Source organism: Hipposideros armiger, unplaced genomic scaffold (genome assembly GCF_001890085.2).
Source record: "Hipposideros armiger isolate ML-2016 unplaced genomic scaffold, ASM189008v1 scaffold_10, whole genome shotgun sequence".
In the NCBI taxonomy this organism is placed as follows: domain Eukaryota; kingdom Metazoa; phylum Chordata; class Mammalia; order Chiroptera; family Hipposideridae; genus Hipposideros; species Hipposideros armiger.
Window position 1 is genome coordinate 8,002,801 of NW_017731360.1, and position 24,511 is coordinate 8,027,311.

Genomic DNA, 24,511 nt, shown 5'->3' on the forward strand with positions numbered 1-24,511 from the left:
TTCAGATCATGCTGTTCCAATACCTCCCTCCATCACCACTCACCTTGCTGTGGCCTGTGGGTTAATTTGTAAACAGATTGGATCCCATCAGCTCTGCTTTCTGCCTTTTGCCCTCCACTTGAAACAGTCCCCCTGCATTTGGGATAAAGACCCAAATCCTGAAAGTGGCCTTTGAGGCCCTCACTCAGTCTTGCTCCTGTTCCCTCTCCAGGCTCCCACCTACTCCCTGCTCTCCAACCACAGAGGCCTTGTAGTTCTTCTTGGTTGCCAAGAGCCCTCTGACCACTGGGCCTTTGCACATGCAGTTGCCTGGTCTGAACACTCTTCTGCAGCCCCAAGCTCACATGACAACTGGTTTATTATTCAGATCATAGCTGGGGGGTCACTTCTTCTGGGTTCCCCCATTATACACTCTCATATAACTTCTCCCTTAGAGCCCTTGTAATTTGTACACTTCTTTATATCATTTTAGCTTAGTCTCTCTCTCTCTCCCCTTCTAGACTGTGAGCTCCATGAGGCAAGGACCATGATGTTTTGTGTACCTTTGATTCCCCTAACACAGTGGCTATTACATAGTAGGTGCTCAACAAATATGGTAAATAAATGAATGCTGTGACACTGCAAAGAGGTCTCAGAGTCCTCTAAGGGGAGGAAATATGTGTCAGTCATAGGATAGGCAAGAGGAGTATCTAAGGCACAACATTAGAGGAGGTGTTTGGTCATCTCCAAATACCTGGCGCCAACCTCAGGGTCTGCATTTCGTTGGCATCGCTAAATGCCAGATGAAGGGAGAGAGGGACAGAGGAAAGGAGGTTGGCGATTTAAAAGAATCGTTGACTCAGCTTCGGGCCTATGTCTGGATAGCGAACCTGTGCAGAGAACGGATGCGTCTCCCATCAACACAGGCTTCTGGCTCCCAAAATAGTCCCAAGAATATCCTGTGGCAGCTGAGCAGATGTGTATTTTCATGCAGCGTGACGTTGTTTTACTTCTGCAGGCTCATTATGGGGAAATGGGCTTCAGAGGCAGCAAGGCGAAGGGAAACGAACTCATTTCCTGGGTTGTGGACATAATGGGTATGCTTACCTTTGCAGGGCTCTGTTCACAGTGGGAATTTGCAGGGAAACCCCAGGGCTTGTGCAGTTCTCTGGCTGATGAGACACTTTGTGGAGATAGTGTCTGGGGGGGCCGATTGGCTGATGGAATGTGGTCTAACGGCCTCATGAGAGAGCTTGTGAGACCACTGTCCCCTAAGAGCAGATATGCAAAGACACTGCCATCCTCGCTCCCAATCAGGAGCACCTGGGACATAAACCAAGAGAAGAGAACAGAATTCCCAGGAGCCCCTGCCCCTCCCTGCCCACCACCTCCTACCTGGGAGCCACCTCCAACCCACGAGGGTGCAGCTCCACCTGCTCTGGGAGACGTTCCCAGGGCACCTGCTCAAAGAAGACTTTGAACCTCCTCATGGAGAACTCTGGACCCAGAGGCCTAAAGATCAGGGAGCAGCAGACTGCAGGCTCCTTCTCTTCCCTGCAGGTTCTTCTCCAGTTTGTCCTTCAGGGCCCAGCTTGGGCGCCTCCTCTTCCAGGACGCCCTCCCTATGCCTCCAGCTCACGCTGAACTCTTTCTTTTCTAGCTTCTTATCCACGCTCTGCAGGGCAGGGTGGGGCGAGAGAAGGAGCATGGGCCTTAGTGTCAGAAGGCTGGGGTTTGGACCTGCTCTGCCATCCCAAGCTGTGTCACCTTGGGCAAATCACTAGATTTTTCTGGGATTCCATTTAAAATGATGTATTTGAATTTATTCATTCACTCATTCATGCATCCTTGCATGTATATATTCTATGGTGATGAAAATTAACGTATGGTTTCTATTAAAGCACAGTGTCCAGTGGGACTGTGAGGGATGACATTCTGGCCACTGTGTACCAAGCTCCCCTCCTGGGGTCTGCCCTCAGTTTCCTCTACAAGTCACCCAGTCCTTCTGGGCATCCTGGGGCTCACCCAAGTGACATATGTTCAGGCGGTTACCCCCTGGAAGAACATGGGGTTCCTGGGACCCCTGCTCCTCTGGGCCGGGCAGTCCCTTGTCACCATCCTGAGAGACAAGGATGTAGTGCGTGGAGTATTGGCCTCGGAGTCAGAGAGCCCTGGCCCCAGACCCCACTCTTCCTAACTTGCTGCAGCTCTTTTGCCAGGTCACCCCCTCTGTAAGCCTTTGTTTCTTCCTCCAAGGGCCCAAAGAGCAGACATTACTGTTGCAGTGAGGGAAGCAGCTGACTGGTCATCCGGCCTCCCTGGAGTGATGATCCCAGCCAGATGATCTACAGCTGGGGGTGAGGTAGGAGGGAGGCAGGGAGGGAGAAAAGGTCAGGTTCATTCATGGATTTCTACATTGTGCAAATATTTACTTAGCATCTATTATGCACCAGGGCACTGTGGTTCCTGGTGGTAGCTACAGAGCAGGATTAGGACTCACTGGGTTGTGGGTGATGAAAACACATCACAAAGTGGTTGAGACAGAAAATGAAATGCAATGTCTCATGAAAGTGGAACATCTGGGGGGGGCTGCTGTCTTCAGGCCTGCCTTGATCCAAGGAGCTCAAGCAGTCACACCTGGTCTTGAAGGCAGCATCTGGCACTGCGGGCCTTTGATAGGCTCACATTCTATTTGCCCTGACCATCCCTCTTTTGCTCTTTCACTCCATCTTTCAGAGATGTATTCATCTCTTCTGGCTTCATTTTTAGACAGGCTCCTCTTACAATGGCCACCAGCAAATGCAGTCCTACATTCAACCAGTTTAGCAGCCTTAAAGGAAAGGAAAGACTTCTTGTATGCTACTTGCAGCCAAAATCCAAGGGCAAACTCTGATTGGATTAACCTGGGGCATGTGCCCATCTTTGAGCCAATCACTAAGTCCAGGGGAATAGAGCTCTGATTGGCCACTCCCAAGCCCTATCCTTTGAGCCATGGTGGGCTCAATCCTAGCTCGAGCACCTAGACAAAGTGTAAATGGTGGGTAAGAGCATTTTAAAGGAAAATGAGAAGATGGTGGGGAGGGGAATGGATTGTGAGCCCGAGCAAACAATACTAATGTACAAGTGAACCTAAATCTTGCCTCTTCCTTGGCTGCCGGGCTGGGATCACCAAACTCAACTGGGCTAATATGGTAACCTTGAAGAACCTCCACAATCAGAAAGTGACACTGCACCTGCAACCTAGCACCCATTCTGGACTCTGACCACCTGGATCAGCTGACCATACCTGCTTTGGGTCCACCCCAGCAGACCTGGCCTCCTTTTGAGGGGGCGTGAGTGGGCAGAGTTGCAATGATGCTGGCTGTCCACAGAGCACACACTCACTCAACCCGCCTCCCTGGCTGTGTGACCTGAGTGAGTTCCTCAACTTCTCTGAGCCTCAGTGTCCTCATCTCTAAAATGGGAATGGTTAACCGACCTTATAATAGCAAGGCTATTGTGAGGGTGAGTGATAATACCTGTGAATCACCTGGCTTTGGACCCAGCACGTAGTAGGCACTAAGTGAGCAGAGTGGTATACAGGAGGTGCTCATGGAATGGCAGGCACTGCTGTGACCTCCAGTCTGGCTCTTTGCAGGTGCCACGGTGTGTGTTGCTGGTGGGTGTGTCTCCTCCATCTGACCATGACCTCCCCGAGCACAGGAACATGTCTGATCTGTCTCTCGATGCCCAGGGCGCTCCATGGTGACATCTGAGTCATTGGAAACTGACATCTGGAGGACGGAAGGACAGGGAGGGCACTTTGTATCATTGTCCAACAGCCGCCAGGCCTTGAATCTCCCTTGGATGTCTGTTCGCAGCTGCGTGTGTCTCCGCAGGACATAAATTTCTTCACAGAAGAGGGAATTATTTAAAGTTTCCATTAAAACAGCTGGACCTTGATGGAAACAGACCAGTTGCCACCATTGGGACCCCGAGAGGTGCCAGAGAAGGACAGGGACACGTGGGAAAGCTTTATTCTATGCCTTTCAGAGCCACCTGCTTTTGTAGCTGTGTTCAGGGCAATAAAGATGCCACCTGGCCTCAGTGGCATGAAGGGACAGCCTCCGGCTCACAGCAGTGGGAGCCTTTGTGAATGACACTTTCGTCCTGGGAATGTGGGCGGCCTTGTCCACTTTTTGCTTTAATCTCACGCTTGGAAGTGAAGCCAGCCAAGAGCTGATCTGAGTCATCAGAAATGTGAGGAGGTGCTATTTCAGCAAGAACAAGAATAGATCTCACTGGTGGCCCCTGAATGGATCAGTCAGCCAGCATGGACACCCACTGTGTGATGGGCCTTGACTGGCCACTTTACAGAGGAGGCTCAGGATAATTTTTAGCTGTTATTCTGATGATGATGATGATGATGAAGATGATGACAGTGGTAACGCTCTCTCCACCATCCCCATAGCCCCTCTCCTGCCATCAGGTGTTGGCCTCCTCCTCGCCAGTCCATCTCCCCCAAGCCTCTGTCATCAGGAGGAGTTTTATCCCTTCTCTATGACTTAATCTTAGAACCCAAGTCTCAGAGGAAGGGCACGGTGTTTTTGGCTCAGGGTTTCACCTTGCTCGGCTCACACTGGGAACGAAAGCTCCCTGCACCTAGGCCAGCAGTGATGAGGTCTTCTGGTTGCTGGTTGTGGTGTTCCTGGTTTGTCCTCCTTTCTTACCTCCCTAAGGAGTGGCCATCAGAATAATACTTGTGCCATTTTCCCACAAATATCTGAGCAAGACCTCCCTGCGCGGAATCATAGGTTCTTGGACCAGAGGAGGGAGGACCCAGGAGATGTTTCAGTCCTACCTTTCATGGTAGAGTTGGGGAAACTGAGGCCCAGAGTGGGGAGGCAACACGCCCAAGGTCACACAGTGAATCGGTGACAGAACAGGGGCCAAGATTGGAACTCCTGACCCGTGGTTGAGGCTCTCAGCGCCGCCTTAGTCACGTGGATCCCAGGCCTGGGCTGTGGTCCAGAATCCCAACTGGAGCAGATGAGGGAGGGGTGAGTTTGGGTAAGAGGTGTAGACCTGGGGTGGGGAGGGTGATGAAATTAAGCTCATGGAGTAAACGACTCACGCTGGGGCACCTCGGGCTCTGGCGGGAATAGTGCATGAGAATCTCTCAGTCCTGACTGGGGCCGACGGACAGACTAGAACCTGGTAGTCTGGGAGGAGATCGTTGCAGGCTCACAGTGAAATGAGAAGAATAAGGTCAAGGTAGTCAGTCCGTATAAAGCTGTCAACGATTCTTTTTGAAAAACACCTATCCTTTACCATGAAACAGTGTCATCCTTACTTTTGGTTAAACCTTTCTTTCTTTTATGAAAAGACGTTGAGAATCAATCTTAGTTGCTGCTTTGGGATTTTCTTTGCAACACTCAGAGAGTTTTCCTAGCTGTAGGGCTCTCTGAGCATCCACTAGCCCATCTAGGGCACTAATGTGTTTTGTATATAACGTTCCTCAAACTTACAGAAAAACCTTTGTGCTTGAAATCCATTACTACCATCCAGAACTTGTGTTTCCCTGAGACCAACTTGGGAAGGCTGGCATTTAAAAATTAGTGTGATTTGTCAATGAACTTTCACAGAATTGGCTGGGCTTTCCTGGAAGTCTGTGCTCAGCGCCGGGAGGTGTGAGCATGTGTCTGCTCGATTCCACCGCCATATGGGGCCATAAATAATCCTGCGAGAGGCACAGAGTTATGGATTCCTGCCCTCCTAATCCAGACATGACATTCAAATCTCTGAGGGACATTCCAGCACCAGCGGGGATAATAATATCCTAAGAGAGCCTTGAGCTTGTCACTTTGCTTTTCATAATTCAGACTTTATCAAATGATTCTTTTCTTGGGGAAAAGAAAGATGTGCAAAGGCAGTACTCAGTATCTAGTACTTAGCAATAGGAAATTGAGGTGGGCCCTGAAGGGATTTGAGAGAGGAATGGGAGACAGACAGCAGAAGGATCCTAAGGTGGGGGGCGGGCGTTGACGCTCAAGAAGGGAGAGGCTGCCCAAGGAGATTCCTGGAACACTGAAGCAAGATTTCTGTGTCTTTCTTGTGCTGTGACCCCCTGCATTGTGCCCTAACCTTCTGGAATGTCAGTGACAGATCATAGCTTTCTCTTGGTGCCCTGCAGGAAATGGAGGAGGCTGGCAGGTTTCCCAGGCTTGGGAAACATGGGATAGAGAAAGGCGGGTGGCTGCAGGAGGCCAGACAGGGAGAAAAAGAGGCTTCGGAGAATCCAGGACTTGATCTGGACCTCGAGCCAGTGGGGCCAGGGGGACATTCCCAACGCCAGGAACCCTTGGATGGAGCTCTGGGGACAGGGCTGGATATATTCTGGCTCAGGGGGTCCAACTGGGGTTGTTCTAGTTGCACATTCAAGGAAAGGGTGTCCTCAGGGAGCCCCGGGCCCAAGACAGGTGTTGTGCCCTGAGTGTGCATAAGCGCCTCTCTCTTCCCCTCCCTCACTCTGGCCTTCCCTCCCTCAGAAGACTCTTCTGAAGGAGCGGAAATTGGCTCTCCCCTGTCTCACCTCTATTTCCATCCATCTCTGCTAAGATATTTGCCCAGTGAATGAAAACACTTGTTTTCATCAGAAACTTCAGAGCTGAAGCTGATGCTTCAATATATCTATCTTCTAGTGCCTCGCAGCGTCCTGAGGGGACCTCACTCAGCGGCTGGATGAGCCTGGCCCATTAGGGGGCGATCTTGGATCACCAAAATGATGCCGGACAAGGGACCTGATCCCCACCCCCCCACCTGCCACGCCTGTCCCTGATAGTGACCATGATTTGCAGGATGACATCCCCACAGAGTCAGGGTAATCTGGGACAGGAAGATGGATCTAATGAGACTTCACAAGCTGCTTTCCTTGTAAATTTTTGGCAATTGCTCTATTTTTATGGAGGACGTGGATCAAACCCTGACACATTCCATCAGCACTGGCCTTCTTGGCCAAGCTCTGACCAATCATCGATTGCTGGGGGAGTGGGGGATCGATGTGTTTAAAAGTCTCACCCAGGTCAAGCCACAGACTATGAGAAAATGTTTGCCAAATACATCTCTGATAAAGGTCTCTGTATCCGGAACATAAGAAAAACCCTCAAAACACAATAATAACACAACAAAGAACCCAATTTAAAAGATCTTCTTTGAGCAGACACCACGCCAAAGAAGAGAACGGGACAGCCAGTGAGCACATGAAAAGGTGCTCCATGTTGTTAGTTATTAGAGAAATGCAAAATAAAACCACAGTGCAACGCCACTCCTCCACACAGAGATGGAAAAATTACTGACAACACCCAGTGCTGGAGTGGATGAGGAGCAGCTAGAATTTTCATGCACTGCTCGCTGGTAGGGATGCAAAAGAGTGTAGACACTTTGTAAAAACAGTTTGACAGTGCCTTAAAAAGTTTAACACATGCCATCCCCTGATCCGGCCTTTTCACTCTAAAGTATTTACCCAAGAGAGAAGAAAACATGTGTCTGTAGAAATACTCATTCACGAATGTTCAGGGCAGCTTTATTTGTTAATGTCATCAACTATCAACTGGAAACAACCCAAATGTCCATCAGCAGGTGAATGGATAAACAAGTTGTGGTATATCTAACAATGGGATACTCTTCAGCAATAGAAAGAAAAGAAATATTGATATATACATCATCGATGAATCTCAGTATAACTACACTGATTGAAAGAAGCCAGACAAGTACTGTGTTTCCCTCAAAATAAGACCTAGCTGGAAAATAAGCCCTAGCATGATTTTTCAGGATGCTCGTAATATAAGCCCTATCCCAAACATAAGCCCCACTTAAGATCATCAGCTAGACATGACTGTTTGAACAAATGTAGATTTTTGTACATGAATAAATATAGATTGTTGGAGCAAAAATTAATAGAAGACCCAGTTTTATTTTGGGGGAAACACGGTAAGAGCACGTACTGTATGATCCCATTAGGTAAAATTCTAGAAAATGAAAATGAATCAACAGTAACAGAAAGCAGATCAATTGTTGCTTAGGGCAGGGGAGGGGTGTGGCAGTGAGAAATGGAAGGGAGAGTTTACAAAGGCGCAGGGGGAAACATTTGAGGGCGATGAGCATTGCAATGGAGTGAACATTTGCATCCCCTCAAAATTCACATGTTGAAATTCTAACCACCAATATCATGGTACTAGGAGGTGGGGCCTTTGGGGGGTAATTAGGTCCTGAGGGTGGAGCCCTCGTGAATAAGATTAGTGCCCTTTTAAAAGAGGCTCCAGAGAGCTCTCTTCCCCCTTCTGACATGTGAGGACACAGCAGCGAGAAGACGGCCTCCTATGAACCAGGAAGGGGGTTCTCACCAGACATTGAATCTGCCGGCGCCTTCATCTGAGCAGTTCCAGCCTCCAGAATGGTGAGAAATAAATGTTGTTTAATTAAGCCTCTCTATCTATGGTATTTTTGTTATAGCAGCCTGGATAGGCTAAGGCAGCAATGTTTATTATCTTGATTGTGGTGGTGATTTCATGGGTATATATACTACATATGTCAAACTCATCAAAATGATCACATGAAATATGCACAGTTTATTGCATGTCAACGATAATGCAATATGCTGTATTGCCATGTCTTGAGAGCTTTGAAAGATGAATGCGCAATCTCTGTGGCAGAGTGCATCGTTTGGCCCCGATTCCTCATCCGTGCTCCACATCAGCACACTTTGCTGTGGAGCTTTGCGGTACCTTCCCTCTGTGGATGGGCAGCTGTCCCACCCCATGACGGAAAGCATATGGCTCCCCCATATGACTTGCTTTTGGCAGTGGGATGTCAGCAGATGTGAAGCTACTGCGATATAGATGAGGCTGTGCATTGGGCTGCCTCTTGCCTCTCTATTACTGTGAGAACAAGCCTGGACTGGCCTTCTAGAGATTCAGAGAGGCATGTAGCAGAGCCAAGCGGCTCTCATCACCCCAGTCAAGGTCAGCCAACTTCAGCCAACAACCACAGAGCCTCCCCAGACGTGTGAGTGAGTCCAGCCAAGATCAGCAGAGCTGCCCAGCCAACCCACAGCTGACCCAGAGAAGCAAGCGATACATGTGTTTTGATGTTAGCCAGCGAGGTTCTGTGATTTATTTTAGGCACAGTCCAACTGTGGCAATAGATAACTGATTCAGGCCCGACAAGAAGGAGCAGTGTAGGGTTGTCTGGGAAGGCTTCCTGGTGGAGGTAAAGTAAGGTGGATTTAATGGGGAGTGTGAACTGGCCAGAAAAAGGACAAGGGGAGGGCAAAAAAGAAGAGATGTGCAAAAGCCTGTAGGCCTGCCAGAACTCAGCGCAGGAAACTAGGACAGTAACTCGGCGTGGCCAGAGCCATGGGCGGGATATGGAGGGAGGTGCGATGGGAGAGGGGTCAGCCCACACCACGATGGGCTTGAATGCCGGGCTGAGGCATGTTCAGGAAATAAGGAGCCATGGAAGCTTCTCAGCGAGGCTGACCTTTTAGAATGGCCATATGCATGGTCAGGCTGGAGGGTGGATTAGAGCCGACAAGATGGAAGGCTGGGGCCACGGTGCAGGTGAGCAGGTGAGCAAGGATGGTGGCCTGAACCCCAGCCGGGATGGAAACCCCACCCCCTCCCCATGAGAGCCATCTGAGGGACAATGACCCCAGAGGACGTCTGTGTGGCTGGTGCTTCCTTTACAGTTTCCCCCGATTCTGGTCTCACCTTGTGCCGGGATCAGCTCACCTCTCACTGTGGTCAATTAAGTGAAATTTTCCATCAGTGTGTAATGGTTTGCTAATCAGTAAGAACTGGGCAATAGCTTTCAAGGTTCCAAGTGCAGGGGGTGAAAAGAAGAGTTTCCCATGATGCTTGCGAGGTTCTTGTATTAATAAGATCCCATGTTCACCTCCTGTGTTGTGATGAATTACATGGTGCCTAAATACATCCCTTGATGATCAACCCATGTTCAGTTAACATTACGGATTGTCTAAATCAGAATGATGTGCTTCTGTGACATAAAAAGGAGTCTGTGGGAAGGTGCAATTGATGTCAGTGAGCGAAGTGGACACTTCCACAGTTTCAGCTTCTGAAAGGCATCTTCGTTAACTCCCTCTGGGTGAGCTTGGTAGCCTGGAGGAGGGTTAAACGTTACAAGGCTGCTGTCTTCTAGGTACGCTTGTGGCTTCAGGCAGTTTGCAAGACCTAGCTGAGTGGCAGTTTCCTCTTCTTTCAAATGGGGTAGTAACATCTCCAGCACAAGCCAGTTCTTTCCTCTCAGAACACACTGCCCAGGCCTGATGGAAAGTGCTCTCCTGCCTGGTCCTCACCGCAGCCTGAAGCCCCTGCAGACAAAGCGTCCTTCTCAGTCCCTTTGGAATATAGGAACCCTTTTCCCTCTTCTGGGCTGGGGGCAGCCCAATCACCAGCCTGTTTTGCAGCGAGGGCGGGAATAGAGCCCCGCGCCAAAATCCCTTCCTGGAAGACTCATATCCTTTCCACACAGAAAATCTCCAAAGATCCATCATCTTCTAGTATTTGTTCTGGAGGCCAGGGCACACAGATAAGATGAGTGCGTGGTGCTAAAAATGCTCAAGACATTTACCATGTCTAAGCCATAAAAAGCCACGTTCACGTGGTGCATGATGGGGCTGGCTGGGGGACCCAGGAAGAGGAAAACCCTACTCCCGGCTGACGGGAGGTTCTAATGGGTGCTTCTCCAATGGCAAAGTGTCATTCATGAGGATCTCAGCACCTTAGAACCCAGAGGTCATCAAAGCCTAGAATCTTATGTTACTGTCTCTTAGAATCTTTACTTTAATAGAATCTTAAGCTATAAAACCTAAGGTCAGAGGTCATGCTCCTAGGATTTTAAGATTTCAGGGACCTCAACTATCATCTTGCCTAGACATCCAGCCAACACTCAAGTCATTTAAATATATGACCTTCCAGCAAGTGTAAGGTCATGGGGGCATGAATGTGCCTGGTGTATTTGAGGAACAGCAAGACCCTGTAAGACTCCAAGACCTTGGGGCACATTAGGAATAAGGGAGAGGATGCTTCCCCCAGGGGCGGGCAGCTCAAGGCCAGGTGCTGGGCACACAGTGAGTGCGTAATCAAAGTCTGAATGTGTTCAGTTCAGGGCACCACAGAGCCAGAGGGACCTGACACTGGGCACATTAGGAGACAGGGCCAGGAGACAGTAGGCTGAAGAGAAGCCAGGCCCTGGTGGGGGGCATGGTAAAGGTCCAGGGGTGTTCCCCTTGGAGAAGAGGCGGGGCTGCCAGGAGGTAAGGGTGGGGCTACACCACAAAGAGGTGGCTGTGGACAGGTGGATGGGAGGGTTGCAGTGTCAGGCTAGTACTCAAGTCCAGGCTCTGTCAGGGGCTCCCTGTGTGACACTGAGTCACAAGGTCACCAAGAGAGTAAGGACTGCCCAATAAGGAATATGTAACTAGCAAAGGACTACATTTTTTCATTTGTACGATAAGTGGGACTGGTGATTCCTGTGACCCTCGGGGCTATGGAGAACGGGAAGGAAATACACTTTGTAAAGAAAAAAGGCACATACACAAAGTCAGTTGACATTCCCCACGCTTCCAGAGTCTGTGAACGCACGTGGCCCGGGCTGGCAGCTTCAGAAGGGGGCCTGGATGCACCAGAGATTCTGCTGAAATGAAGCCTGGGCGGCCAATCTCCCGCAGGCAAGGCCTCTGCATGTCCTCATGAAAACTTCCAGTTCCAAGCATCCCAGGGGGGGGAGTGTGGGCCACAGGGGGACAGCAGGGAGGGGTGGGTGGAGGGAGGAATGCACTGTTCCCGCTTCCTCCTTCCCGGCAGCCTCACTCCTCTGCTGGGCCTCCTGCACCGCATTTGGGAGAACATCTTGACCCATCAGCACAAGCAGCGATGAGATATTCGCACATTCTGGGGTGGGGGATAAAATCCAGGTGGCCTCGCGCCATTAGTCTTCAAGTGTGTGGAACAGCACATGGGTCTGGATGGAGAGCCCGCCTGCCAGCCCTCTGCTGAGTCCCCTGCGAGGCCGGGTTTGGCACAGGAGCTGCAGGGAGCATTAGGCGGCGTAGTGAGGGTGGGAGTATCTGGCAGAAATCAGTGTGAAGGGACATAATTCAATAATTCACCCGTGAATCGGGAAGAACTGCGGCTTCTACATCCGAGGAGCCCTTGAGTGATGGTTCCCGGATCCTCCTGCTCATTGTTTGCCTTTCCCTGAAGGTGATAGATGTGAAAGGCGCTCTAATGAGCGGAGGGTGGGTTAGGAGGCAGCCACAGACATCTGTCTCCGCCCAGCTCCAACTGCTGCTATTGGCCCCTAGACGAGACACCTGGATAAACTCAAGGACTCCTCAGGGACACACTCAGCCAAGTGAAGTCACTGGGGCTGCCCACAGGAGGGCTGAGCTGGCCTGGGCAGAAGAAGGGGTCACAGGGGAGCTCTGTGCATTAGCCACACGGTCCCAGACTGGCCCTGGAAATGCCGGGGCTCGGGGCCGGGGCTCCAAGCCTGTGCTTGGACCTCCTCAGCCCCTCCAGCTGCTCACAGTAGAGGTAGAAACTTGGGAGGTCAAGTCTGCAGACCTGGTCATCATCACCTCTCTTGAGCAGGTCCGTGAGCCACTGTCTTTGAAACACAGATGATAATGACACCTGCCTTGCAAGGAGGAGTGGCCTGTAACCACCACATTCTTCATAAAGCTCTGGGACTACTTTTGCAGCCCCCTCTCACACCATCCTCCACCTCCAGCTCAGCAGACACACACAGTCGTAGGAAGTGTAGAGAGGGTTTCGGATGCTGCCAGACCTGGGCTCAAGTCCTCTCCGCTGTGTGATTCTCGGCAAGTACTTAGCCTCTCTGTGCCTCATTTTCCTCATCTGTAAATGGGGACTATAAGGGCTCCCACACAGGACTTAGGAGGTTTAAATGAGGTAATGGAAGTAAAGGTAGGCATATAACAAGTGATCAATAAACAGCCTTCTCCATTATCATCATCATCATCATCATCATCATCATCATCATCTGAGCTTTCTTTCTGCACATACTGAAACATCATGTAATTGGGACCATACTCTACATTCCATTCTTTCTTACCATTCTATCATCAGCATTTTCCCACATCACTGAAAATTCCTCGAAAGCATGATGTTAATAGCTTTGTAATTGTACCTCATTCAAATGCACCAAAATTTACATCACCATCCTCGCCTGTCACATACTGAGAGGATTACAGCCCTTTTATACACATCAGGCTGTGACGAACGTTCTGGGCCCCGTGGGCCTGAGTCCCTGACCACGTCCTGAGGACAGGTTCCTGCAGGTGGAATCGTGGCATCGAGAGCAGCGCTGCTTCTCAGGCTCAGGGTCATTACCACCCAGTCGCTTGCCTGCAAGTTGCCCTGAGGGACAGACCCCAGCAGCCCAGGAGGGGTGCCTGTCTCACCACCCGCAGCCCTGGCTGGTGGCGCTTACTTCCCAGCTACGTGATCATCACATCAGGTTCCTGTGTCCGAAAGCCTCAGGACAAGGACCGGAAGCAGCCTGGGGAGTCAGAGGCTCCGGTCCCATCCCACCTGCCCTCAGCTGCCAGGTGCCGGGGCACTGCCCTTTTCTTTCTCTGGGTCCCCGTTTGCCCACCTATTGCAATAGCACCCCAGCTGGTCTCCTCCTCCAGTCTATCCAGCACCCAGGACAGGGCCTGACACCCAGTAGGTGTGGAGTGACTATTTGTTGAAGCCTGAACTACCAAGTGCACTTTATAAAGGACAATTTGCACACATCACACTCCCACTCCCAATCTTTGCAGAGCTGACTTCATTGTGCTTTGCCTCTCACTGCATTCACTGCAGAGCCACAGAGACCCAAGCTCTGGAAGCAGACAGCCTGGGTCTGAATTTTGGCTGTGCCACTCACTAGCTGTGTAACTCTACACAGGTTATACAACCTCTCTGTGCCTCAGTTTCCCTCTCTGTAATATTGGAGTAATAATGCTTATTTCAGAAGGTTGTTGTGAGAACTGAATGTGTCAATGTGTGTGAAGTGCTTCACTGAGCACCTGCAAATGCGACATGAGTACTTTTTCGTTATTATTATTAGTAGTATTAGTGTTATTAACACAAAGCCTACTGTGGAGTCTCACTTCAGGTGTGACTAAATCCAGGTGCTTAAGCCCGTCCGTCAAAGCCCGCTGTCCCTGTGGCTGCATCCCTAGGTTCACCCTCCCTTTGGCTGGCTTCCTTCTCGGGTATCCCTGCTCCTCCTGGAGGCCCCAGCTTCTGCAGGCTGACATCACGGTTCCAAATATTAGACCAATTAGAGTCAATGCCAAGCCTAGTAGTTCACGTCCTAGGAGTCCATGCTGAAAGCCTCCTGTGCCCAAGCCCTCAGCCCCCAGCAGGGCTAATCTCCACCTGGTTGTCAGGTCATGAGCAGTGTCATCTGCTCCAGGCTCATGGGTTCTCCTTTCACTTCACAGTTGTAGCGATTTTCTCTGTGGGTCCCTGAGCTGGCATGAACCTCCAACAAGGCTGGCCCAGGAAGACCAAGTGCCCCTTTATTGCTGACACTTGCCTCTGCAGCCATTCTCTACATAGGACTGTCACCATTTCCAGGTCACCCTTAAACACGGCCAGGGGGGCAGTAGCCTGGTGAGCTGTGCTGGTCAGCAAACCTGATGATTTAGGTGTAAACTCAGAGATGAGGGGAAAGCAGGCATCAGCACCTCTCTGATCTCTAAAATGGGACCAATAATGCTGTCTTCCTCCTGAGGCTGTAGAGGACCCCAGAGACGATGCCCACCGAAGGTTTGGCTGGTGATGGTTCTTAGCATTGTTTTCAGATGCCCACGGGGCTGTTGGAGTCCCATCTGTCCCCTGTCCTCAGGAGTTGTCCCAGAGTTACTGGTGTGACCACACCCAGGACGAGCGGCAGGGTCAGGACTAACGTTAGAGAGAAAATAGATCGGACTGAAGCCCACACTCCCTCCACTGCGTCCACCCCACACCCAGCTTTTGTGGGGCCAGCAGGGGTTCCAGAACATGCTCCTGTGCTCTGACCACAGTCCAGTTACATAGACCTGGTCCAGGGAGGCCCAGTGCCCGAGAACCAGAGGGATGAGTGGACAGGGGCCCATTTGCCTGGGGCCTGGGAGGCTCACAGGACAGGACGTTTGCTCTGCAGAGTCCGGGTCTGAGGCCTGTGGGTTCACAGGGTGAAACCCCTTCTGTTCATAGGGCCTCCCTGGTGGGACTCAGTGTCAGAGGCCTCACACACCCCAGTCTTTTGGCAGCCCTGTGGGGGGTGATGATGGCCGATTACAGACAGATGAGGACACTGCCCCCAAAGGGATCCTGGGATGCCAGCAGCCTCTTGGACACAGCATCAAATACAAACCCATCTTCACAAATTTCTAGGAGACCCTCGAAGTCCAAAGGAGTTGGGGGCACAAGGAAAACTTCAGGCCTCAGCGGGGCTGGAGTGGGTGCTGGTCAGAGGGAGTAAGCACATAGGCCTTAGGTGGGCAGCCTGGCTTGTGGGTGGGGCCATCACCACGTGTGGGTGGTGTCATCTCAGCTTGCGGGCAACGCTAGCCTGGGGCAGTGAATGAACTGTTTCAGAGGCAGGAAATGGGGGTCATAGTGTCCAGTCAGAGGAAAGACCACCTGGGAGGACCCTGGAAAGCTGGTGAGGGTGCTCAGAACTGGGGAGACCAGGGTTCCCCTCTGCAGAGACCCATCCCAGTTCTCCCTACCTGGGGGGGCCTCTGCATCCCTGTGCCTGCTGCTTGGGGCGTCCCCTCTCCTCCTGTAGCTCCCAGGCACTGAGCACAGCTCTCAGCATAGCTACGTCTAATACCTGTATGCTTAGCTGTCTGTCTCCCATGCTAGAGTTTGGCCCCGTGGTACCAGGGCAGGGACATTGGGGGAGTGATGAAGGAGGGGGAGCTTCTCAGGGCTTCCTAGGGCTTTTCTGGGTCAGGAAACCCCAGGGAGGGGACGCAAGGGATGGACAATGAACTATGAGGCTCCTGGGTCAGGCCAGCAGGAGCCTGGCTTCTCCCCCCACCTTGACAGCCTCTGGCCACGGCTTCTCACCTCCATGCCTTGCTCTGCCCCTCTGGGAAATGGGGCAGCTGCCTCGTCCTCGGGAGAGGCAAAGCCCCCGTTGGTGAGTGTGAGATGTCTGATGTTTTCTAGCATTATTTATTGGTTGAGATGTTCTTGGTCCCCCTCATTTTGTGTAGCATATTTGTTTTGAAACTTGCAGTCTGGAGTTGGGCTGCCCTGAGAACAAGCTGCTCTGCTTTCTCCCGCGCGACATCCCTGCATGGGAGCATCCCCTCCCCAGGCACGCCCTTCTTCCTCCCATTCAGAAGCATCCGCTGAGCCCCTGCTGGAGACACTGGGCTGGGGCGGCTGGCACAGGGTGCTGGAGGAGCCGTCTGCAGCCAGGGACAGTGGTGATTCATCACCGTCCCTCGAAGCCTGGCTTAGATGGGGGTGGGCTTCACTGAGGACGGAGGAGGGGGCGAAAGAGGCCTCGGGATGTGGAGGTGGAAACAGAATTCATCATGCGCTCTCCCTCTGGGCTGCCGAGGATGTGCAGTAACAGCCAGTTCTGTCTCCCCATCCATCTCCGGCGATGGGCTCTGTAAATACTTACCTTGAGCATTTGCCACAGAGTGGGTGCAGGTTGCAGACCCTCCAGACCCTCTGACAATGTGCAAGTGCTGCCCCTCTGGGGGAGGGGGGGTCTCAGTTTGTCCATCTGCACAATGAGGAGGTTGGGGCAGCTCAGGGGTTCCCAGCATTGGCTGTGCATTAGAATGTCCTGGGGTGAGATGGAGCTTTTATTTTTTATTTTTTTGGAGGATGGAGCTTTTAAATATACAGAGCCCTGCGCCTCCTGTCCAGAGATTCAGACACTGCCAGGCTGAGGCTGTGTGATGTCCTGGTTAAGAGCAGGGGCTCTGGAGTCAGACAGCCCCGGGCTCGGTCCCCACTCTGCCTCTCACTAGTCATGTGACCTTGCTTGTGTGCTCCCAACATTTATATGTTGAGACCTAATTCCCAACGTGATGGTATTTGGAGGTGGGGCCATGGCAAGGGAATTAAGTCATGAGGATGGAGCCTTCATGAATGAGATGAGTGCCCTTGTAAGAGGACCAGGGAGTTAGTTAGCTTGCTCCTTTTCGCCCTGTGAGGATACAATGAGAAGACAGCCACCTGCAAACCAGAAGGGGTCTCTCAACAGAACATGACTATGCTGGCCCCCTGATCTCAGGCTTCCAGCCTCCAGAACATCAAGAAATAAATGTCTGCTGTTTATAAGCCACCCAGTTTATGGCACTTTGTTATAGCAGCTCGAACCAGCTAAGGCAGTCACAGGACCAGCTGCACGGGTGGTGTAGAGGACCTCCTGGGCCAATGAGTCCAAAGTGCTCTCCCCAGAGCTGGGCACACCATGGGGCCAGGCACTGTCAGGGACTGTCACGGGGACGCTGGTTAGGTAGACAAGCTGTACCTGAGGTTCCATCTTGGTCCACACGGGCTCTCCCTGGCCCACCCGCCCTCCCACCCACTGTTCCTGCCGCATCTCCTCCCCCCGGGGCCGGCCGCAGCTCTGCCTGTTTGCCCTTCTTGATCAATCTCCATTTTTTCCCCCCACTTAACAAACAGCTTCATTTAAAAAGCCATCTGGGAGGATGGATGGCACAGGCACATTTTGCAGAACTAGTTTTCAGAGAAAAGAGCTGAGAAAGGCATAGCACATAGCACTTATGATTCCAATCTTATTATGTCTCATGACTGACCCATGGAATAGAACTGCGTTTCTGCATTGTACATTCCTGGCTCCACGCCCCTTCAACCACAACACCTTCCCAGCATTCTGGGATCCATCTCCACTTGTCTTTGAGTGGGGCTGCTCAACACCTCCGGCTGACTCCCTGCCTCCGGATGAACTCCCCTCTCTTTCACCAGGAGGGGCTGCTGCTGTGCCTTTCCTATTCTGAGACTCTCCTCCCCTGTGCCATCACCGTCCAACCTCGGGGAGCTGCCTCCTCTCCCTACAGGGGTCCCAGGTGAAGGTTTGTCTTGTTTTGTGGGGTCTCCCAAGTCAGATTTGGGGACAACGGGTGGGTGTCCTCTGAAGGAGAGATGTGTTCACAGTTAGAATGGGTGGACAGCCCTGGGGAGGAGTAATGAACGCCCTGTCACTAGAGGTGCATGCAGAGGACAGGTGACGGCTCAGCAGAGAGGCAGAGAGCACGGGCTTCAAAGGCTGAGAGATCTGGGCTGAATCCTGGCCATGCTGATTACAAGGGGTCTGACCTTCAGCAATGACTTACGCTCACTGAACCTCCGTTTTTTCATCTGGAAAATCAGGCAAAATAATAGTCCCACTTCCCAGGGTTGTCATGGGGACACGATGACATAATGTGTGCAAAGCACTAAACACAGAGTCTATACTGTCATTACTAGGAGGAGGAGGTGGCCAAGATCTTGACACTCAAGCAATTTAAGATTCAACATTTCTGCGATTTAAAGAAACCTAGGTCTCTGAGATTCTATGATTTAATTATTCTAAGATTATAAGACTTGATAAGATGCTAAGGCTTTAAGATAGTGTGATTTTGCTCTTCACATTCATGGCTTGTTAGGAATCTACGGCTGTGTGATTCCCAGATTCACTCCCCATCGTCCATCAGCAGAGCCTGTCCTAGCCCTGGGCTGGCTGCTGGATCCCAAACATGTCCCCTTTTTCTCTTCAATGCTGTGTTAACTACTGTACTTCTTTCCTGCACCTTTGCCCCAGGTACAACAGGTCCCTCCGTTCCTGGACCGTGCCCTGATTTCCCATCTCAACACCTGTCCCCCACCCACCATTCCATCCCCCCATCTCTCCCCTACTTCAAGGCCAAGGTCAAAGTAGAGCTTGGTGAGGCTTCCTTCGCTCCCAGTGGAAATCGGTGTTCTGCCACTCAGTGTTTCCAGGGCACTTGTTTAAACCGCTATTACAGCAGTCGTCAGTCTGACTCCTTACTGCTGTGGAGAGCAAACATCTTCCGTCACCTGTGCTGTGTCCCCCTCTGGTGCCCTTCCAAGACCCCCCCACCACCACCACCAGAGTCCCTGCGACCTCTCCAACCTGCCTTCTCACCTCCTTGTTCTTATACATCGGTGCTTGCTGCGGACAGAATCGTGTCCCCCAAATTCATATCTTGAATCCCCAACCTCCATTGCAACGGTATTAGGAGGAGGGGCCCTCAGGAGGTGATTAAGTTTTGATGAGGTCAGGAAGGGGTCCCCATGATGAGATTACTGCCCCTCTAGAGGAGGCCAGAGTGCCAGCGTGTTCTCTTTCCGCCATGTGAGGATACAATGAGAAAGTGGCACCCCAGAAGGGGGCCCTCGTCAGAACCCGACCTTGGGGGCACCTTGGTCTCAGACTTCCAGCCTCCAGAACTGTGAGAAAACAACCTTCTGTTGTGGAAAACCCCAGGCTGAGCTGACTAAGACAGTGCCCCGGTTACCATTCCCACCCTTCCCGGTCCTCCCCTCCCTGTGTGAGCTCATCCACGCCTATGGGCCCATCCCCCGCCCTGTGCTAACAGCCCCAGACCTCTACCTGCAGCCAGCTCCCCTGAGCCATGATCTATCTGAGCGTCTCTGATGTCCTACGTGCTGGACACACGGTGCTGGGCTGGACAGGCTGGCCCATCTCCTGAACCTTTCCCTCTGAGGCTCCTGCAGCTTCTGCCCTCTGGGTGGCCCACGGCCTCCTGCCCCTGAACATGGTCAAAGCCGAACTCTTTATCTTCCCATCAGACCTGCTCCTCCCCACGGTCCCTGTCTCAGCTTTGTCCCTGCAGCACCCGCTTACCCAAATCAGAAACAAGGGGGCATCTGACTCTGCCCTCCTCTGACACCCCAGGGACCATTCAGTCCTGCCAGCTTTCACTTCTTTAAACCTCTGGAATCCCCCTCCTGACACAGCCACCACCCCGCCCCTCTCAGGCCCTGGTCATCTCTGGCCCAGACATCCCCATGCCCTCCTGCCTGACGGTCCCTCAGCCCCACTGCCACTCCTTCAATCCATCCACCCTGTAACCCTGGGACCTGAGCCAGGGGGACCCTGCCAAGGCCCATGCTTTAGGGGCCCTGCTCTAGCCATGTCCCTTTCATCAGGAGTCTGAGGTAAAAAAGGGACAAGCTGCAGTACCCCAACCCCTGAATTCCCTTCCTGATTGACCCGACCTGTATCCAGGGCCTGTGCAGCCTCATCGCTAGGGCCATTGTCCCGAGCGTGAACTGTGCAGCCAGGGCTCACACTCTCAGACCCCAAAAGTGCAGCTGTGTGTGGGGCGGTAGGACAGAGCCTGGACCTGCAGGCCGGGGTGTCTGCAACCATGTGTGAGACTGTGGTGTGGCTGAGCTGAGGGAGGGAAGGAAGGCTGGATCAGGCCAGTCAGGGGTCAAGGCTCAGGGGTCAGCTCACACAACAGAGCCCAGCAGAGTGCAGAGGAGCCTGGTTATTCCAAATTGTTACCTGGCTTTCCAGGTCATGAAAATGTCAGCGCAGATGGGAGGTAGGACATATTGGATATAACAGGTTTTAATCATCTCTTTTAAATATTTAGTCCCCTGGTCTGTGAGCCTCCCTGTTCTCTTGCCCTGAGTTGCACACATGTTGGGGGCGGCCTCCATCGACACCTCGGCCACCAGACAGTGCGACTGTCCCAAACACAGGACAGTCTCGTTGATCCTTGCCCAACAGCCTTCATGGCTTCACATTCCTTGGGATGGATTTCTCCTTGAATAGCAGCTCAGCCATGTGAGAAGAGGGTTCACAGACTGTGAATGAACCTTGTGCCGTAAAGACCAGCAGGACAGCTGCTCAGGGTCAATGGTGACATGTCCAGCCCAGCGCATGGGCGGAGGCAGAAGATGGCTGAGGCCCCGGAAGGTCTGACCGAGATTCAGGAGCTGTGCGTGTCAGGGAGAAGCATCTGCGGGGAAGTCAGGGCTGATGTTGGGGTGCTGGGCGGGCACTGCTCGCACCCCAAGGTCTGGGCTCTCCCACATCCAGAAAATGAGCAGGTTGAGCCAAAGGCCTCTAGGGGCCTTTACGAGCCCAAGGTCCTGGGTGTCCCCTGAGTCCACTGTAACAGCCTCAGTGTTCAGCCCCAGCAGCCATGGTCTCTAAACCCAAAGGCACTGGGCGCAGCCTGTGTTCCTCTCGTCACCGCTGGCAGGACCTGGGGGGCAGGAAGGCTGTTCCGGCAGAAGGCTGGGTAGCCTGCCCTGGGATTCTGAAGCGGGGAGGAGTCGACTCTGCTTGGGCCGTGGGAACGGTGATGGAACCAAGGGGTGAGTCCCTGCCTGGGCTCAGGTGGACCCAGGTCTGCAGGCTGGAGGCCTGGCTGAGGGAGGGGACTCTGCCTCTGGGTCAGCCCTCCCCAGCCACACTGTTTCCATGGCAACCAGAGCTCTCTGGCAGGGGCTGAGCCCCTCCTCCACCCCAACCCACCCCTGCCACTGAAAAAGGAATGTGCCCTTGTCATAGGCGAGCAGGTGGGAGGATTCCATCATCACAGCCAGGCCTGGGCAGATGTCATCAGGCTGTGAAATCCATGACCAGGTGATGTGTCGGGGTGACTACAAATTCAGGTATCTTCTGTCCTCACGTATTCCTGATATGAATCAGGGAGGTTTTCAGACGGAGGTGGAGGCTTCTGCTTTTCCTTAGCCTGTGAAGCTGAATGCTCTATCTTCCTCCAAGATGTCAGAAAAGGCGGCAGGGGATGAGGCCCAAAATCAAGCCTGAGCACCCAGTGGGCAGGCTCTGGGTGCTGCTGGGGTGAACGGGCCTGAGAGGGGAGCTCCCTGGGTGGGCGTCCCAGCACCTGCTGCAGCTGGCAGAGGCCTGGCTCCTCCCTGGGCTTGCCTGTTTCCATTCTGGGCTGACCCTGCCCTGGTCCCTCCTCCTGTGTCCTCTTGATCCCTCCAAGGGGGAGGGTGGGTCCCTGAAAGGGTCCCAGGTGAGATTCAGGCTGTGGAGGCAGCAGGCGTGAGTTTGAATCCAGGTTCCAGCCTCAGGCCTTGCACAAGCCTCTTCCCTTCCCTCCAGCCTTGATTTCTCCACCTGTAGAAAGTGGAGGATGAGGTCAACCTTGCAGGGTGGCCGGGAAGTCTCCATGGGTGCAGTGGTTAACGCGGGGCACAAAGAAAGCTTCAAGAGGGGCAGGACCATGGGGCATAGTCAAAGCACAGGTTTGGGGGGCAGACCTTGGGTCCCACTTCAGCCGCTTCTCAGTAGCTGCGAGGCCTATGTCACCTGGCGCCTTTCCTGCCTGCTGTGTGACCTCAGGCAGGTCATTTCTGTTTCTGTTCCCTCACCTGTGAATGGGATCAGTAACCTCACCCACGTCCTGGGGATGTGAGGACACAGGCAGGTAGAGTGCTAGGCACGGTTACGGGTATGCTGTGTCTGAGCCTGAGGGGAGCCCCCCCCCAAACACACACAAGCCTGGGACACTGTGATGGGAACAGGAGGATGTGGCTTAGGGAGGTCACAGGATTAAATGAACATTGTGGAGGTGTCAGAAAATAACCCAATCGATTACAGCCTTCCCACCACCCACTGCATCCCTCACCTGAGAGCCACGCACACACCAGGCCCCTGTCTTGGGCCTGAGCCAGGGATCCGGACCCTCTCTCTGTCCTCAATTCTTTGCAGAAGGACACTGTGCCCTGAGGCACCAGGCCTGGAAGGCAGGTGTCTGCAGTGACTACTAAGGATAATCAGCTTGTCTCAGGAGCGGTGCCACTCATGGAGCTCCATCAGCCTGGGCACTCTTAGCCTCCCTGTGGTGCATGTGTAGGCCCAGGGCTCAAAGTGCCAGCACTTTAAAAATGCACAGGAAGGGGCAGAGGCAGGAATCACCTATTTATCCCACAGCTCAGCTCTAAAGGAAGAGCCGTGCGCCCTGGGCTCAGCCCCTGTCCTCCCCCATGTCCCCTTGACGCTGGCTGATGTTGGCCTGGGCTAGGAATGTGGCCCCGTCCTCTGGACTTCTTGTTCCCTGTGGATTGGCGCTTGTGGCCAGGCCAGCTCTCAGACGAGCAACGGCAGGACTTCTATACTGAGAGTTATTGACACGGAGCATGGCCTCTCTGAAAGCCCAGGAAACACTTGATGGAAAATAGAAATACTGCAGCTTTGGGACCTGAAAACTCAGCAGCAGGGGAGGTTAGGCCTTCCAAGTGCAGGAGAATGGGACAGGCAGAGATGGGGGCAGGGCCAGTCTTGTCATGGACTGGGAGGGGCCCTTCACCCCGGTGAGATTTGAGAACCACCCAGGAGGTCCTTCCTGGCCCCAGAGGCCTGTCAGGTAGCAGCAATGGGGCACAGCCCCTCTAAGGCAAATGGGTGCAGCTGCGAAGATCTCTCAAAGGCACACCAGTGAGAACTGACTTAGGCAGGTGGTGCTGGAGGGGCCAATGGTGAACCCAAGTTCAAACATTAGGTTCTGGTGATAGAGAGCAACACAAGCGGAGGCAGGGGAGGAGTGAAGGATGAAGGGTAGAGCTGCGGGGCATCTCTGCAGAGGATGGTGACATTAGAAGTCTTGCTGGTTGTGAGTGAAGGAGGGAAGAGTAGAGGCCTGATGCTCAGAGTGTGTGAGTCCTCCAGCCCTGGTCAGTCTGCAGCAGAGCAGGGCAAACTTTTCAAACCCATCAAAAAAAGGAGAGAGAGAACCCGAGGCTGTGTGTACTGAGGAACTGTGTCATGGGGAGAGGGTCAGACAGACAGTGCACAGACCAATGCCGTGAGTGGGGTTCTGGGGAAAGGGTGCCCCCCCAGACCCAAACCCCAAGCACAGTGACAGCCAGGGTAAGTCAGTTCTCACTGGTGTGCCTTTGAGAGAGCTTTGCAGCTGCACCCATTTGCCTTAGCGTGGCTGTGCCCCATTGCTGCTACCTGACAGGCTTCTGGGGCCAGGAAGGACCTCCTGGGTGGTTCTCAAATCTCACCTGGGTGGAGGCCCCTCTCCGAGTCTCTAATCTCCTTCAATTTGGACAGATGATCTTCCTAAATCAGACCCTGCCACTTCCTTCCTTCAATGCTTTGGATGATGCCCCCTCTGCTTCGAGGATCATGCTAATATTATGCCAATTAAACCAGTGCTTCTTGGGATGACCTATAAGGCAGTTCATTGAGTCATTCGGCAAATATTATTGAATCGCTATTGCGGGCTGCACACCTCTGGGGATGCAGCAATGATAAAATAGCTACAGATCGCTGCCTTCATAGAACTTCTTTTTCTAGTAGACAGAGTTGGGATGTGTACAGTATGTAACACAGGGATGGATAAGAACCAAGAAGAGCAACAAAGCAGGAGAGGAGTAGAAGGTGCGGGAAGAGCCGGTCGGGGAGGCCTCAGTGAGAAGGTGGCATCTGGGCAGCGGCCTAAAAGGATGTGAAGAAA